A 19582-nucleotide genomic window follows, 5' to 3' on the forward strand; every position below is an offset into this window, starting at 1 on the left:
ATCTCCCTGGATAAAAAGACATTTCATATGGACTTGAAAATGGAGATTAAGTAACTCAAGCTTGGGAAGGATTGTGGAAGTATGGCGGGCCGGGCGCGGTGGCTGACGCCTGTAATCCCAGCACCTTGGGAGGCCGAGGCAGGCGGATCACGAGGTCAGTAGATCGAGACCATCCTGGCTAACACGGTGAAACCCTGTCTCTACTAAAAAATACAAAAAATCAGCCGGGTGTGGTGTCGGGCGCCTGTAGTCCCAGCTACTCGGGAGGCTGAGGCAGGAGAATGGCGTAAACCGGGGTGGCAGAGCTTGCAGTGAGTGGAGATTGTGCCAGTGCACTCCAGACTGGGTGGCAGAACGAGACTCTGTCTCAAAAAAAAAAAAAAAAAAAGAAAAGAAAAGAAAGAAAGTATGGCTTTCAGGATTTTTGAGTGCTTGGAGGTGAGAAAGAACTATGTGATTTCTGGTATAGAAATAAGGCCAATCTAGTTGATATGAAAAGCTAACGTTTCTGGTTTATGATGCAGCTAGGCCAGCAGGCAGCAGTTAGCTCGAACAGCTACTTTTGGACAGTTGATGCTAAAGACAGCCTTCTCAGCTATGGAAAGTTACTGAAGGGTTTTAAGCAAGTTCCTAGCATGATCAGATTTGAATTTCTGAATTATAACCCAGGATGCAAATCACAAGAAAACCGTAGTGGAAAAACATGGATGGAAGTAAAATAGTCAGAAAGCTATTACAGCAGTCATAGGGATCAGAGATGGTATTATAGACAAAAGTCACAGCCAAAGAAATGGAGATCTATTATCGAGGTACAGTCTCAGTAGTTCAATATGAGGTTCTAGTGAGGATGATGAAGACTTCTAAGTTTTAAATTTTACCTAAAAATAAAATATACCTATACTTTAAAAAAAAAAAAAAAACTTGAACATCTATGAAACCAGGAGAAAAAAACTTAGTCACCCATAAAGACTAAGGCAGAGGAACCCCCAGAGAGATAGCACTTAAAGTCAAGTTACCTGCTTTCTAACTTTGCCAGACCCAGGTAAACCCCATGTGTCATGTGAATAGCACTTTCCACTTTATCCTTCATTAAAGATGTGAGGTATATACATTAAATCTGGGATAAAAGACCTATTTGCCTCTAAAATCTGTGATTCCATTTCTGATTTACCTACAAAACTCAGATGGTGAATTTTTCACCTCTCCCTAAAATACTTAGAAAGGCATAGACAGGGATAAAATTTTAAAATAACCCATGAAAAGTGAGAATGACAGCCTCTTGTCAAAACCTGAAAGAACTTTCCAATTAATTAAAAAGTGACAGTTGATTGGTAAATCACTACCCAGTCTTCATCTTAAGCTTATCCTTACTTCACCTTATGAAATAGGGTGCACGCCAACAAAATGATAGTGATCAACTTCCCACACAGATTGGTTCTCTACCAACCAAAAGAGCAAGCCGCTGTCTACCTTGCGTTCAAGTGAGAAAAGTGAGAAATGTGAAGGGACCCTGAGACATATCTTTTCCACCCTAGTTTTGTTCAAAATCTGATCTTTATCTATTCAGCAAATATTTATATATTCATTAATGGCATAGAGCTAGGATCTAAAGATATAGTGGTGAAGGTTCATGATGACCCTGTCTTCCTAGGATTTACAGTTTTTGAGAGACTGCAAATTTCACACTAATAGGACAAGATAGTAATTCACAGGTGCACTTTGGGTCTCAGTTCAATGCTACTGAATGGTCTTCCCTGAATCTCTCAACTTATAGGTTGCATTATAGTGGCCTGTATTCTTCTGGAGTGCTTTTCAATCAGGTGTAAGTTTTGTGAGCTCTGTCAACGTGTAGACATTATCAGCATCACTCATCACCTACCACTGTAACTCTGATACTAACAGGAATCAACAAATATCTTATGTATGGCTTTTGAACTAATAACAGTTTTCACTTTTTCAAAGGGTTGTAGAAAAATTAGGGGAAGAAGAAGTAGGAGGAGGAAGAAAAGGGGGAGGACACCATGGAAAGCAAAATGTGTGTGGTCCACAAAGTCTAAAATATTTACTGTCTGTCCATTTACAGAAAATTTGCTCACCCTCTTAGCACATAGTAAAGTCCCAAGTAATATATGTTAAATAAATGCATAAATGACATTTCAGCGCATTGGGCACTCAAAAGTACAGTGACACAGATAGCACCAGATACTCACATCCACACAAATAATTACCAATAGTACATACTAGGAATTGTGGTTTCTATGAGCTTGATTAGTTCAGAGTAAAAAATAAGAGCTGGAATAAATAAGTTATACTTATCAAAAGAACAAGTGTTTACAATGAAAGTCCACTAAAATGACACAATTAAACTATAAGGTGGCATATTTTCTTAGTATATATCTGAGAAGATTAATTTTATTTGTCAACTTGGTGGGGCTAAGAGATGCTCAGATAACTGGCTAAAAATACTTCTGGGCATGTCATTCTGAAAGAAATTGCCATTTGGATCAGTAAAGAAGATTTACTCTTCCCAATGTGGCCAGGCATTGTCCAATTCATTGGGGCCCTGAATAGAACAAAAAGGTTGAAGAAGGACAAATTATCTGTATCTTTCCTTGAGCTGGGACACACATCTTCCCCTCAGGCAAAGGAAATCCTGGTTGTCAGGCCTTTAGACTCCAGGGCAGAGGAACTTATGGGAGTTCTCCCCACCCCCGCCATGTTTTCAGGTCTTCAGCCTTGAACTGAATTACATCATTTGGTTTCCTAGTTCACTAATTTTCACTAGTTTCCAGCATCCATATGACAGATTGTGGGACTTGTCAGCCTCTATAATTGTGTGTTAGTTTCCATAATAAATCTTCTATATCTATATACTAATAGCTCTGTTTCTTTGGAGAAACCTAATACAATACCAACAAAATAATTCATGACATTCAGAATATACAATTAAAATGAAGTGAAGAAACTTGTGGATAAAGAGTACTTGCCTGTTGAGAAACATCTCATTTTAATTGTGTAGTAATGGAGTTGGGGATCACCTTCTTGTTTTGTTTTGAGATGAGTCTCACTATGTTGCCCAGGTTGGACTCAAATTCCTAGGTCAAGAGATCTTCCACCTTGGCCTCCTGAGTGGCTGGGACTACAGGAGATCACCTTTTCAAAGCTGAATATCAAAGTCAGAAAATCAACTAAATGAAAGGTAGGTTTATCTATAAAAATAAAAATGTTATTTATCATAAAATGCCATAAATACCTTTGGATAAAAAGACATATTATAAATAATGACTGCCACATTCAATTATTCATGACAAATTTATTCATTCATGTCATATTCAAGTATTTTCAAGATTTAGGCTTTTTTTCTATTAAGATGCAATAAAGAACTAAAGCTTGAAAATACATTTCAATCAGGAATGACTACACAAAACAATATGTTTCTTCTCAAGCAGAGAAGTGCTCAAACATTGAGGTTATATGAACTCTGTAACAATAATGATCATGTTCAAATAAACATCAACTCTAATGGTCCCTGTTGTGAGGACAAAGTTATTTAATCACTTTTTGTGACTATTACCTTATCCACAAATGAACATATTAATAGTACCTACTTCAGAGCTATATGAGAAATAAATGAGTTAATACAGATAAGGAAATTAAATGAATTTAATATAGGTAAAGCCTTAGAACGAAAAATCACACATATTCATTATCACTATATTTCAGTAATGGTGTTAGCAATACATAAAATAAAATCTAAAACAATGGTGAGTATATCATCTTGTTACACCATTTAGATTTACAAAGATTAAAAAAAAAAGGCCAAACATGGTTGCTCACACCTGTAATCTCAGCACCTTGGGAGGCTGAAGAAGGAGGATCATTTGAGTTCAGCAGCTCAAAATCAACTTCTTCATCTTATTTTCTCTTTGCATTTTAGTTTGAATTTGTATTCATGCATCCTCAAGATCACTAATTATTTCCTCAGCCATATCCAGTCAGCTGATGAGTCCATCAAAGATATTTTTAATTGTTATTAGCTTTTTATTTCCAGCATTTTCTTCTGATCCTTTTTTAGTTTCCATCTCTCTGCTTACATTACCCACCTATCCTTGAATGTTGTCTAATTCTACCTGTAACATATTGACCATTATAAATATACATATGTGTGTGTGATAATTTCAATTTTTGTGTTACTTCTGAGTCATATTCAAATGCTTGCTTTGTCTCTTCAGACTGTTATTTCCTGAGTTGTTTAATGTCTTACAATTTTTTTGTTGGAAGGTGAGCATATTGTTATCAGATAATAGGAACCGATGCAAACACACCTTTACTGTGAGGCTTTATGTTAATCTGACTGTGAGTTGTATTGTGTTTCATCTTTGTCACAGCTGTAGGTGTCAGTAGATTCAAATTCTGCTAGCATCTACTTTCTTTCCTCTGTTGATTTTGTGTTCTCCTATGAACTTCTTAAAGCTTGAGACTTGCAGCTCTTTCAGCTGTAATCCACAGTTATTAAGCTGAAACCTTGTTGATTTGGTGGTTTTGTGGGGGAAGGGAAGCTTTTTATAATATTATAATTGAATCAATCTTTTAGTGGCCTTGCATCTCTTGGCTGTGACCTTGACAAGTGTTTCTTTCTCCAGTGGGTGAGACAGAAAGTCCAGAGGATGCTACTGTTAGATAATTGCCCTATTCCTGGGTGTGATAATGATCTGATAAGGTCTTTTCTCCTACCTGCCAGCCAGGTTTTTGTTATGGAGAATGCTCTGGGTATATTTCAAGTTGGTTTCTCTACTGCTCCCCAGGCCAGAAGCACCATGGAATTTCCTGGCTCTTTATCATGAGAGCTTACTGCAGGTAAAACCCATAAACACGCTAGGGACTTCAAAGACTGCAAACCTCAGGAGTTTATTCCTCATGCTATTTCACACTCCACTTCCAGCCATTTGTCAAAATTACTCTTTAGGTGCTTCTACCAGTTCATGGCTTCAGCAGCTTCTGTTCCAGGTTAGTTGATCTCAGTTTTTTGTGAGATCAGTGACTCTGTTTTGGGCAGTGTCCCCAGATTTCAGGGTACCAGTTTACTCCACTATCTCAATTATTTGATTGGTCCTAGAAAATCCATTGATATTTAGGGTGTTCTGGTTTTCTCATTAAAAAAAAAAATAGTTAATGACCACTATGCTCTTTACCTATTAGAGCTATAGCTAAAGTCAAATGCTTACAATATAATGTTTGAAGAAAACCATGTTTTATTTTTAAAGAAAGAAAACAGATCAAAATGCAGAATGTACAGAAATTATCGCAACCCTGTTAAATCTACTAACAGTTTAAAATGCTTTTCTTTCGGTGGGAGGGTTACAGTTGGTGGTCTGCTTTTTACATTCTGTATTTTCTAAATTGTGTTCAGTGACCATATTTTACTTTTATAATTACAAATATATTTGGAAACATTCTAGAACTCAAAGCAGAGACATAGTGTAGTTATCTAATGACTTTGGAGAAAATCTGCTTAGTTTTGATTCTTGGCTTACCTCATATTCTGAGTGATCCTGGGTGACTTTCTTAATTATTCAGTGTCTCAGATTTCTCATCTATAAGAATACTAATATTGGTACCCCCCTAAAACCGTCATCAGAATTAAGAGATTAATATATGTAAGCTGCTTAGTATCTTCAAAAACCTTTATTATATTATTTGAAATAAGCAATTGAGAATTTTTTAATTGTTAAAACAGATGTAATCTATTTTTCATTTCCCTGACAAAGCCATAGTCTGGGTAACTCATCGTCTTCTCAAGTGAGCCAATTAACTATTCCTCACCATCTGTTTGGCCAGTGATCTAGTCCCTTGCTCCCAGTCATATGCAACGGACTTTAAGAGTGTGGAGGTCTAAGAATGCTGGAAGGGCACCAGATTGAAGAGTATTTGGCTATGAAAAATCACCAGAGGGGGAAAAAATACATACATATGTGTGTGTGTGGTGTGTGTGTGTATAAATATTTAGATGGAATAAAATATGCCACTTTAAAAAATTGTTTTTGCAATCTTATCTTGGCTGGCAACTCTAACATCAGTACAATAAATGTGAATATAATGTTTATCCACTTGGCAGTCATTCCTCTGTAAAATCAATGTGTCATTTGTGTGAGGGATTTTAGTGGAGTTGGCAGGGATCATATTTGATCTTCCTTGTTTATGATACCTTTTGCTAATATTTGTTTTATTCTTCTTTATAAGAACGAACATATTTCTTTCTGACTCTTAAAAAATGAAATATTTTAGTGGGATTGAATCTATCAGCAGCATGACTTGATGTATTTGATTAACCTATTCTTGGGAAAATGGGTAAACTTTAATTGTTAATGTTAAAAAATAAAATGTATAACAATACTGCATTATAGAAAGGTTCTTAAACTATGCCTGTCATCACCTAATATTTTTCATACTTGTCTTTAATCCACATAGAGCTTTAATTGACACTATTTTTAACATGAAAGACAGTAGAATTTTTCATTCTGAAACTGTAATTTTAAATATGATTTTGAAAGTAGATTCTAGAAAATTACAAGGAATATTAAAAATGTTGGGCAATTTTCAAAAAGAGTTCATTCAAAATCCTTATTTACAGTTTATCTTGTATTCAATATAGAAAAGGCAAACAGTGCAGGGATACACAATAATTTGAACCTAATATGGAGATATATGAAAACTGTGTTTTTCTCTATGATCAATAAAATATATCTATTAACTTTAAAGAAAAACAAATTTAAAATGCAAAGTTAAATGCTGATAAAAATAACTAATTTTTAAGCCCTTGCACACAGTGTTGTATACTTTAAATCTAATATCCCTTTTAATCTTCACAATTGCCAATGAAGTAGATGCTCCTGTCACTATCATTTTATATATATAAAGTCATTGGGACTTTACATTGAATAAAGTCCTTGGGAAATCTAGAAGTGTTTTGTTATCAGAGAAATATATGATGATACATAACAGTTTGCAGCAATTCTGAACAAAGTCACAGGATCATTAGGTTTCTACACAAGAAGACCACAATCTTTGCATATATAAGTCATAAAATTTTGATAACTAAAAATGCATATCACAAAAAAAGAATGAGAAGTGTATTTTGCAGGTGGTATTAATAAAACTTTTTTTTTTTTTTTTGAGATGGAGTCTTGCTGTGTCGCCTAGGCTGGAGTGCAGTGGCGCCATCTTGGCTCACTGGAACCTCTGCCTCCCAGGTTCAAGCCATTCTCTTGCCTCAGCCTCCCGAGTAGCTGGGACTACAGGCATGCACCACCACGTCTGGCAATTTTTTTTTTTTTTTTTGTATTTTTAGTAGAGACAGGGTTTCACCCTGTTGGCCAGGCCGGTCTCGGACTCCTGACCTTAAATGATCTGCCTGCCTTGGCCTCTGAAAGTACTGGGATTACAGGCATGAGCCAATAAAACATTTTTAAGAATACTTTTCATTTCATACTTCCCCCATAAACTAGAATGACATTCAAATTGAAAAGATAGTTGTAAACAACCATGTAAAAATCTGTAAGTTCAAATGAATTCTATTTGTCCAATACTTGGAGAAGCACTGTTGGTAAATATTTGAAATTGAAAAAATAAGAACAGTGTAACAAATTTGGTTCTGGGCAAAATTTTCAAAGGAGGAGGAGAGATCTGGTAGTAGATGGTATTATATTGACAATAGAAAATTTATTTAAATAGCATTAAAAATAAACCAAATTTAGAAACTTTCATTTCATGAAGACATGGCATAAAAAATAATAGGCCCCTATTTTTCTCCTTCCTGGAAGTCACGCCTAAAGATAACACAAAAATGAGTTCAAAAATGAAATATCTGAAAACCTAAGACCAGAATTCTGAGAAACCCCTGATGCGAGAGATGGTATTTTGTCTCCAGATGTGAATGGAGAAGTGGTAAGGAGGGAGGAAGAGAAAGGACAATAAACCATAGGCAAAAAAAATGCTGGGGTTTCCAGAATATCATATAGTTGGAATAATGCAGTATGTAGCATTTTCAAATGGCCTTCTTTCACTTAGTGTTATTCATTTAAGTTTCCTCTATGTCTTTTCATTGGCTTGAGAGTTCACTTCTTTTCAGTACTGAAGAATATTCTATTGTCTAGATGAGCCACAGTTTATTTATTCATTCATCTTGAAGGACATTTTGATTGCTGCAAAGTTTTGGCAATTGTGTATAAAACTGTTATAAACATCTTTGTGCAGAATTTCGTGTGGAAATAAGTTTTTAATTCATTTGGACAAATACCAAAAAGCACAATTGTTGGATTGTAACAACAGCATGTTTAGGTAAATGCCAACTGTCTTCTCAAGTAGCTGCTATGGATTCAACTTTGTCCCCCCAAAATTCATATACTGAAGGGCTAAACCCCAATGTGATGGTATTTAGAGGTGCGGTCTTTGACAGATAATTATGTTTAGATGACGGCATAAGGGTTGGACCCTCATGATGGGATTAGTGCCCTTATAAGAAGAGACACAAAAAAAATCTTGCTTGCTTTCTGTCCACCATTTAAGAACAAATGGTTCTTAAAACAAGAACCATTCTATATTCCCACTGGCAATGAATGAGAGTTCATATTGCTCTACATCCTTACCACCATTGGTTGTTGTTAGTGCTTTAGATTGTGCCTGTTCTATCATATGTGTAGTGGGTCTCATTCTTGTCTTAAGTTGCATTTCCATGATGACATAGGATGTGGAGCATCTTTCAATATGCTTACTTTCCATCTGTATATATTTTTCATTTTTTATTTGCATTTTTTATTCATTTGTTTGTGTTCTTATTGTTGCTATTTAAAGTTTCCGTATGTATTTGGTATAACAATCCTTTATCAATATATCTTTTGCAAATATTTTCTTTGAGTTTGTGGCTTGTCTTCTCATTTCCTTGGCAGTGTCTTTCACAAAGCAGAAGATTTTAATTTTAATGAATTTCAGCTTATTGATAATTTATTCCATGGATTGTACTTTTGGAGTTATATCTGAAAAGGCATCAGAATACCAATTCTTCTATGTTACCTTCAAGTATTTGTATAATTTTATGTTTTAGAATTAGGTCTATGATTAATTTTGAGTTAATTTTTGAGAAGTGTGTAAGGTCTAGTTTCTTTTTTTCCTCTCTCTCCCTCTTTTTTCTTTTTCCTTCCTTCCTTCCTACCTCTCTTTTCTTTCTCTCTCCTTCCTTCCTTCTTTTCTTCTCTTCCCCCTCTCCTCCCCTCCCCTTCCCTTCCCTTCTGTTTTATTTTCTTTTGCATATGGCTGTTGATTTGTCCCAGGATCATTTGTAAAGAAGAACACCTTTTATCCATTGCATTGCATTTGTTCCTTGTCAAAGATTGGTTAACTAAATTAACGTTAGTCAATTTCTGAGCTCACTATTCCATTCCATTAATATAATATGTCTATTATTTCACCAGTACCACACTGTCTTCACTACTACAGTCCTATATTAAGTCTTGAAGACAGGTAATGTCAGTCCTTTAACTTTTCTTTCTCGTTCAATATTATATTGGCTAATTTGGGTCTTTTCCCTTTCCATACAAACCTCAAAATTAGTTTGCCAATATCCACAAAATAATTTGCTAAAACTTTGGTTGGAATTTAGTTAAATTTATAGATTAAAATGGGATGAACTAACATCTTGGTGATATTGAATCTTTATTCATGAACTTGAAATATCTCACTATGCATTTCTTCTTTGATTTCTTTCATCAGAATTTCGTAGTGTTCTTTATATAGATCTTGCACATCTTTTGTTTGATTTATAACTATTTTATTTCTTAGGGTGCCAATGTAAATGATATTTTGTTTTTAATTTCAAATTCTACTTGTTTATTACTGGTATAGAGAAAAGAGATTGGCTTTTCTTTAATACATGAACCTTGTATTCTGCAACTTACTATAATTGCTTTATAGTTTCACAATTTTTTTGTCAATCCTTTTAGATTTTCTACATAGATAATCATATCATCTGCAAACAAAGACAGCATTATTTCTTCTTTTTCAATCAGTATTCATTTAATTTCCTTTCTTCTCTAATTGTTAGCTAAGACTTTAAGTATATGTTGAGAATAAGTGGTGAGAGAACATCCTTGTCATGTTTCTGAGTTTAGGGAGAAATATTTTAGTTTCTCACCATTAATTATAGTGTTAACTGTGGGGTTTTTTGTAGATGTGCTTATCAACTTGAGGAATTCACCCTCTATTTCTAATTTGCTAATTGTTTTTATCAGAAATTGGTTTTGAATTTTGTTAAGTGCTTTTTCTGGTTCTGTTGATATGATCATGTGACATTTCTTTTTCACTCTGTTGATGTGATGGATTACATTAATCAAATTTTCAATGTTGAACTAGCCTTAAATGCCTGGAATAAGTCTCATTTGGTAATGGTGTTGGGGCAGGAAATTAAAGAAAGAAAGAAAAATAAATTTTTTTAAAAAAAGGAAAACAAGTTTTCTATATTAGGCTGACTCATACCAAAGGCAGTAACAGGCAAAGCCTGGACCCAGCTGATGTCTTGATAACATTATCTAAGAAGCTAAGGCTCAAAAGAATGTGCTCTGGAGACTCTCCCAGCACTCCCACAACATAAGGATAAGAAAAAAATAAATTTTCCTCTCTCCTTTAGTAAGTTCCCACTCGAATCCCACCCCCCTCTGTGTGATTGTCCCTTGCTTTGCAAGTGTTATAAGGTTATAGATTCCTGTTTTCTGTAATTAGTAACTTCAAGTATTCTGTTTTTATCTGAGTAGTACAGTGAAGGTTATAAGACATGCCTGAGCAGGCCTGGATTGCAGCCATATAGGTGCCATGGCAAAGGTTATAAGATAAGCCCATGCAAGGCACTAGAGCAAGCCTAGATAGCAGCCATCTGGGCCGCATAGCAAGAGTCACATGTAATCCTGAGTTATGCACCTTTTACAATTTGATTCTGTCTCTGTATCCTTACTTTCATGCCACTATGCTTCGCGTCACTGTAAGCTTGTTTCAAGCTAGCCCACCCCCTTTGAGAAGTGTGTATAAAAGTCAAGTGCCATCTTTGTTCTGGGCCCAGTGTTTGGATGTTAATCTGCTGGATCTGAGTGCACTCAGTGAAGTCCTCCTGTCCCACCTATCAGTCTCTCCGGTCTCCTGATTCCTGCAACCGTGTATAATTCTTTTTCTAAATTGTTGAATTCAGTTTGCTAATATCTTGTTAAGAATTTTGCATCTTAACAGATACTGAAAGACACTGGTATGTAGTTTTTTTGTTTTTCTTTTCTTTTAAGGTCTTTGTCCAGTTTTGGTATTGGGGCAACGCTGGCCTCATAGAATCAGTTAGAAATAATCCCTCTGCTTCTATACTATAAAAGAGATTATAGAGGATTTTTATAATTTCTTCATTAAATGTTTTATAGGATTCACCAGCGACCCATCTGTTCTGGTGCTTTCTGGTTTAGCAGGTTAATAAATATTGATTTAATTACTCTAATAAATATAGCCCTGTATTAGTCTGTTTTCACATTGCTATAAAGATACTACTTGAGACTGGGTAATTTATAAACAAAAAAGGCTTAATTGACTCACTGTTCTGCATGGCCGAGGAGACCTCAGGAAACTTACAATCATGGCAGAAGGAGAGGCAGTCACCTTCTTCACCAGGAGACAGGAGAGTAAGTACTTGTGAAGGAGAAACTGTCAAACACTTATAAAACCATCAGATTTTGTGAGAACTCACTATAATGAGAATAGCATGGGAGAAACTACCCCTATGATTCAATCATCACCTCCCACCAGGTCTCTCACTCAACATATGGGGATTACAATTCAAAATGAGATTTGGGTGGGGACACAGAGCCAAACCATATCAAGCCCTATTCACATTCTCTATTTCTTACTATGTATTAGCAGATTGTGTCTTTTAAGAAATTGGTCAATTTCATCAAGGTTATTGAATGTGTAGGCATTGAGTTGTTCTTACTATTTCTCTATTTTCCTTTTGATATCCATGGGATCTGTAATGATGTTCCCTCTTTCATTTCTGTTATTAGTAATTGTCTCTTCTCTCTGAGTTAGCTTGGGTAGAGGCTTATCTATTTTATTTGTTTTTTCAAAAAAACAGCTTTTGGTTCTTTTGATTTTTCCTACTAATTTTCTGTTTTTGATGTCATTGATTTATGTTCTAATTATTATTATTATTATTTTATCCTGCTTATTTTGAATGTAATTTGCTTTTCTTTTCCTGGTTTTAAAGGGAGACAGTAAGATTATTGAAATTAGGCTTTTTTACTTTCAATGCTAAACATTTTTCAGTAAGCACTGCTTTCACTGCATTCCACAAATTTAATGTCATATTTCTGTTTTAACTTACTTTAAAGAACTAAAAAAAAAATTCTCTTGAGATTTCATCTTTGGTCCGTGCATTACTTAGAAGCATGTTGTTTAGTCTCTATGTATTTTGCAATTTTTCTAGTTTAATTCCATTGGTGTGTAAGAGCATACACCATATTATTTCTATTCTATAATTATATTTTTACTACATATACTTTATCACATATCTGTCTATTTATCTATACCTCTACATATCCATCAATAAATTGTGTTTCTTTTTTTAAATAAAAATGCATTTCAGAGTAATTTTCTGACTTCATACATTTCTTCCTAAAATATTATTATGCACATTTTTTAATATAATGTTTTCTTACAAAATTTCTTTTGTAGGAAAATTTGCTTATGGGAAAATCTATAAATCTTTATTGCACCACTTGATGAATTTGATAGTATGTACACTTGTGTAAAGCAAACTCACCCAAATAAAGAACTTTATTATCATCCCAGGACATTTCCTTATGCTTATTCTCATTCAACTACTTTTTCTCATACTATAAATATAAAAAAGTCCTCATTATTTTCCCACCAGAGATTAATGTAACTTCCCCTAAATATTCATACTAATTGAATCAGAATTATGTACTCTTTGTATCTTATTTGTTTTACTCAGGATAAGCATCTTTTTGTTTTTGTTTTTGTTTTTGAGTCAGGGCCCAACTCCCTCCCAGGCTGGAGTGCAGTAGCACAATCATGGCTCACTATAGCCTCAATCTCCTGGGCTCAAGCCCTCCTCCCACCTCAGCCTCTTGAGTACATAGGACTACAGGCATGTGCCACCAAGTCCAGCTAATTTTTTTATTATTATTATTATTTTTAGGAGAGATGAGGTCTTGCTGTGTTGCCCAGGCTTGTCTCAAACTCCTGAGCTCAAGGAAGCCTCCCATCTTGACCACCCAAATGTTGGGATTATAGGCATGAGCCACTGTACTTTGCCCAGGATAAGCATCTTGAAATTAATCCATTTCATATTGCAGATCAGAAATTCACTCCATTATATTACTAGAAATATTCCACAGCATGAATTTATCTTACAGTTTGTATATATTCCTTGGGTCATGGACACTTTTTCCAGGTTTAAGATATCACTAATTGAGCTACTATTTCCATTTTATTGGCAGCATTTTTATTGATCTCAGTGTGACACTGCTATGTTATAGAATAGGTACATGTTTAGTTTTATAAGAAACTGAAAGATTGTCTTTCCTTAGTGCTTGTGGTACTTTACACACATCAAAAGTGTTCTGGTTGCTCCACTCCTCAACATGAAGTTCCCTGGTGGCTATAGAGTGATATTTCACTCTAGATTTAATTTGCAATTACCTAATGGCAAATGTCTTTAAGTACTCTCTAATGTGTGTATTGGTCATTCATGTTTTTTCCTGTTAAGTGCCTGTTAAATCATTACCCCACTCAAGATATGTTTTTTTGGTCTTTTAATGTTGAGGTATAATTTTTCTTTATTACCAATGTACTAGTGTTTTTCAGATATCTTTGTGAATATTTTCTCCGTGATTATTCCTTGCCTATTTATTTTTGACAAAGTTTTATATAAACAGAATTTTAATCAGGTAAAATTTATTGATGGCTGATGCTTTCTGTGTACTGCCTAAATAACTTTAACTATCTCAGGTGATAAAAATATAGTCCTTATTTTCTTTTGGAAAGCTCTTTAGTTTGGATTTTAAGCTAAGATCAATCTCCGATAGAGAGTCAAGGTATATGTGTGTGTGTGTGTGTGTATATATATACACATACATATATATGTTTGTGTATGTATGTGTATATATATGTATATACATATATGTTTGTGTATATATGTATATACATATATGTTTGTGTATATATGTATATACATATATGTTTGTATATATACATATATGTATATACATATATGTATGTGTATATATAGACACATATATGTATGTGTATATATAGACACATATATGTACGTGTATATATACATATATATGTATGTGCATATATACATATATACATATATGTATGCATATGTATACATATATATGTATGTGCATATATACATATGTATATATATATGCCATGTGGCTCTCCATTTGCTCAATGTTACTTTTGTTTTTTCTATATTTTATCTATCCATATGGCCCCACAGTCCAGTTACTATATATGCTCTGTGTTTTCTCCATATAACTATCCAGTTGTTATAAAATATTTTATGAAAAGACTTTCATCATCCATTGAATTGTTTTGTGCTTTTTGCTTTGATTTTATTTCTTGGATGTATATTCTGTTCTGCTAATTGATTGATCTTTGGCAGTAACCCACTGTCTTGAATCCTGAAGCTTTTTATAGTTCAACTTGAAGTCACATAGTGAAAGTGCTTCAAATTTGTACTTTGTTTTTTAGGATTGCTTTGGATAATCTGTGTCTTGTACATCTACATTTATATTTCTAATAAAAAGTGCTAACTGGGGCTTATGATTTGGATTTTGTTGTATCTACATAATGAAGATAATTGAATCTTAACACTACTGAGGTTTCAACACCGTGGACATGACATATCTCTCCAATTATTTAAGCCATTTTTACTTATTTCAGAAAATATTTTACCTTCTGATTGTATGTATTTATGCATTTTATATATCTTTGTTAAATTTCTCATTAATACTATCAATATTATTGATACTTGAAAGTGGTATTATTTGTCAGTAGGCAGAATTACAATTCATTTTTAAGTATTATCTTTTAAAAAAGTATTTATTTATTTATTTATTTAGAGACATGGTTTCTCTGTCACCCAGGCTGGAATGCAATGGCGTGATTATAGCTCAATGCATCTTCATCTACCTGGGCTCAAGCAATCCTCGAAGCTCAGCCTCCTGAGTAGCTGGAACTACAGCTAGGTGCCACAATGTCCAGTTAATGTTTAAAATTTTTTTTTTTTTGTAGAGATGTAGTCTCACTTTGCTGCCCAGGTTGTCCTGTAACTCCTGGGCTCAAGACTCCTGGGCGCAAACAATCTTTTTACTTTGCCTCTCGCAGTGCTGGGATTGCAGGCACGGGCGACCATGCCCAGCCAAGTATTGTCTTTTTATAGTGTGGTCTTGCTCAGTTTAATTATTAGTTCAAATAGGTTTTTTGTAGATGCCTTAAGGTTTTCTAACTAAACCCTCATGTCATCTGAAAGTAAAGAAGGTTTTACTCCTTTTCTTTTTTAAACCATTATGCTTTATTTTATTTTTCTGGCCTTATTATAATAGGTAGATCTTCATTAAAATGTGGGAATGAAATGATGACAGTAAACACCATGCTTTAGTCTCAAAATTAAGAGGAAAGTATTCAAAATGCCATGACTAATGAATTTATTTTCTATTCTTTTTCTAATATATTATTAAACCTGTGTGTTGTATTAAAAAATTCCTTCATTTCACTTGTGCTTTCAGTTTGACTTTTTACTCTACTCTCTATTTAAATTTTAATTTTTTTGAAGTTTTCCATTCTCTTTTTAAACTTTCTTTATTAACCATTGCTCTTTTAAAGTCTCCAACTGATTTTTTCCAATAGATTATTTTTTCTTCTGTTGCTTTCTGTTTGCTTTTAGCTTCTTGTCAATTAACTTTGTTTTCTGTTTGTTTATTTTGATTTATGTTTTAGGTTTTTTTTTTCCCATGGCTTACTAATATATTTAGATATCGAGAATCAAAGATGGAATTCTGGTTCAAAATGGCTGACTAGAGACATTGGACACTCTCCCTCTCCAGAAAAGAACCAAAATTATGAATAGATAATAACCGTTCAAATAGAATATCTAGGAAAGAATACTAGTCTAACAGAGAAATCACAGGAAACACCTGAGACATAGAGGAGAAGGGAGCAAGAGACCAGCTTAGCAAAGGTGGGCCAGGAACCCACCTCCGGGCTTGGCATTGTGGGGATACAGTAAGTGAAGGAACTTCATTGGCCCACATCCCAACATGGACTGCTGAAATCTGAAATACAGGAGAGCTCCTCTGCCCACGTGAATGCTGACAAAAGTGTGAGCAGAGATCTAGAGACTCTATGAGGGCATCACACCAGACAGGGACCTTGGCTGGGTCGCTCACACCTTTAAGACCTAAGCATTGCAGCAGGACATCATTTTAAGAACACTGACATTATGAAACTGCATCCTGCCTTAGGAACCACAGCCCCCATATCTCCACATCCCAGGAACCCCCCCACACATACCCTTGTGTCCATCTAGAGAGCTACAGCAGCACAGCACTAACCAGAGCCAAAGTACTGTGGGTCCCCAATACTGAAGCCTACTCACTGAGGAAAGGATGGTGCAGCACACCCAAAAGGTAGCCCAGGGACAAAGGAACCCAAAGGTTGCATTTTTCCAGAGCTGTAAGAAACAACCATGACCCTAGTAGTGGCACAAATTCTGTGCTTGGGCTCCTAAGAAGAAAGTGAGAACTCCTACAAATACTGCTTCAGCAGTTGCTGCCACTGGTGAGCCTGACAACAGACTGTCGGGTTGGGTAGAGTGACCCCCACCCCCACCAGTGGAGCAACCTCTGTGCTCTGGCTCACATAAAGATCATAGAACACAAGACACCTTTCCCCCATCTGCAGAGTGCTGCAGCTGTAGCCACTGCTGCTGCCACCAGGGGCCGGGGCAGGTGAGCAAAATGCTGCCAGTCTGGGGCTGTCAGTGGCAACCTTGTCTCCTCTGTCAGCATGATCTCCAACCTCAGGCTCAAGTGTGAAGGGCAAGATCCCTCCCTCCCTTGCATGGTGCTGTTGCACTACTGCCACTAAGGGCTGGTAAGTCTAAATGCTGCCTAGGGTTCTCTGGGGCCATAGGTAGTGATCCCACATCACAGCCACTGCCAACACCAGCACACACTGCTGAGGACCCAAAGAAATAAAAGGCATCCAAATTGGAAAAGAGGAAGTCGGATTGTTTCTTTCTGCAAACTGACTTGATCTTACGTTTAGAAAAAAAAAAAAAAACAATCCATGAAAAAACTCTTGGAACTGATAAAAACATTCAGTGAAGTTGCAAGATACAAAATCAACATACAAAATCCAGTAGCTTTTCTATACATCAATAATGAAATAGCTGAGAAAGAAATCAGGAAAGAAGCTCCATTTACAATAGCTACAAAAAATTACCTAGGAATAAATTTAACCAAGGAAGTGAAAGATATCTAGAGGGAAAGGTACTAGACACTGATGAGAGAAATTAAAGAGGACACAAACAAATGGAAAGACATCCCATGCTCATGGATTGGAAGAATCAATATCATGAAAATGACCATACTGCCCGAAGAAATCTACAAATTCAATGCAATACCTAACAAAATAGCAACGCCATTTTCTCACAGAATTAGAAAAAATAATTCTAAAATTTTTCTGAAAGAAAAAAGAGCCTGAATAGCCAAAGTAATCCTAAGAACAAGAACAAAGTTGCAGGCATCACATTACCTGACTTAAAAACATATTGCAAGGCTATAGTAACAAAAACAGCATGTTATTGGTATAAAAATACACAACTAGACCAAGACCAATGGAACAGAATGGAGAACCCAGAAATAAATCTACATGTTTACAGCTAACTGATCTTTCACAAAGCCACCAAGAACATACTTTGGAAAAAGGGTACCCTCGTTAGTAAATGGTGCTGGGAAAACTGAATAACTATATGTAGAAGAATGAAAATGGACCCCTATCTCTCACCACATACAAAAGTTAACTAAAGAGGGATTAAAGAGTTAAACATAATACTCAAAACTATAAAACTACTAGAGGAAAACATGGAGAAAATTCTTCAAGACATTAATCTTGACAAAGATGATATGGTTAAGATCTCAAAAGCACGGGCAACAAAAACAAAAATAGACAAATGGAGCTATATTAAACTGTAAAGCTTCTGCACAGAAACAGAAACAATCAACAGAATGAAGAGATAACCTCTTGAATGGGAGAAATTACTTGTGAATTACTAATTTGACAGAGGAATAATATGCAGAATATGCAAGGAACTCAAACAATTCAATAATAATTAAATAATGACATTAAAAGCAGGCAAAGGACATGAATAGACATTTCTCAAAAGAAGACATACAAATGACCAACAAACATGAAAAACTACCCAACATCACTAATCATAAGTCAAATACAAATCAAAACTACAATGAGATATAATCTCACCCCAGTTAGAATGACTTATTAAAAAGACAAACAATAGCAGATGCTGGTGAGGATACAGAGAAAGGAGAACATTTACACATTGTTGAATTACTTCTATGACTATCATAATCTCAACTGTATATGGCAACTAAATATATATTATAATATAGTACAATATAGTATATAGAAATATATTCTACTCATGTCATTTTGAATATTTTGAATATTTTTATTGCATTGATCAAATAAATATGTAACTATAAATTGAAGTCTATTCTTCCTTTATAATATTATATAAAGGAAGTCCTGTGCATTGGAAAAATATACTGGACTAGAATAAGAAATAACTGAATTTTTCAATCACCTCAACAAATTTTATGATATTTGACAGATAGTCAGTTGGTTTTATGTTGTTAGATAAGAAACATAGGTAAAATAAAGTAAGTATGAATGACAAAGAGGACCAATATAGGATAAAGCAAGTTATTTGTTCAACTAAGTCCATTTTAAAAATTAACATAAAACCTAATCCCTATTACCATCATTTTATAAGAGAAAGAATATATTCCAATGAAAATATAAAAACAACACAGTCTTAAGAGTTAAAAGACACATCAACTAATGGAATAAATTTGGTTGTAGGAGAAATTCACCGAACAATCACTTTCCAAAATTAATTTTGCTTTAAGTTGTTGAAAACTTTACCATGAAATTTCATCACAAAAAAATAAATAAATAAAGGAAACTTTACCATGAATCTTTACTTAGGATTAGATCAGCTGCACTAAACCTATTTTCTCTCCAATTTCCCCTTAGTAAATTAGAAATATTTTAAGTTTTACGAAATAATATCCGAGAGGATTAATAAGTAACAAGGGGAAAATATAAGGCAAAGAAAAAGATTTCAGAAAAGTACATAGTTTAAATTTTAAGAATATATGCAACTTAAATAATTCCTTCCTGAAAAGCAGTGTGCCCTAAACAATTGAAAAATATTTTGTTTTCTTTC

Source organism: Pongo abelii, chromosome 12, assembly GCF_028885655.2.
Source record: "Pongo abelii isolate AG06213 chromosome 12, NHGRI_mPonAbe1-v2.0_pri, whole genome shotgun sequence".
In the NCBI taxonomy this organism is placed as follows: Eukaryota; Metazoa; Chordata; class Mammalia; order Primates; family Hominidae; genus Pongo; species Pongo abelii.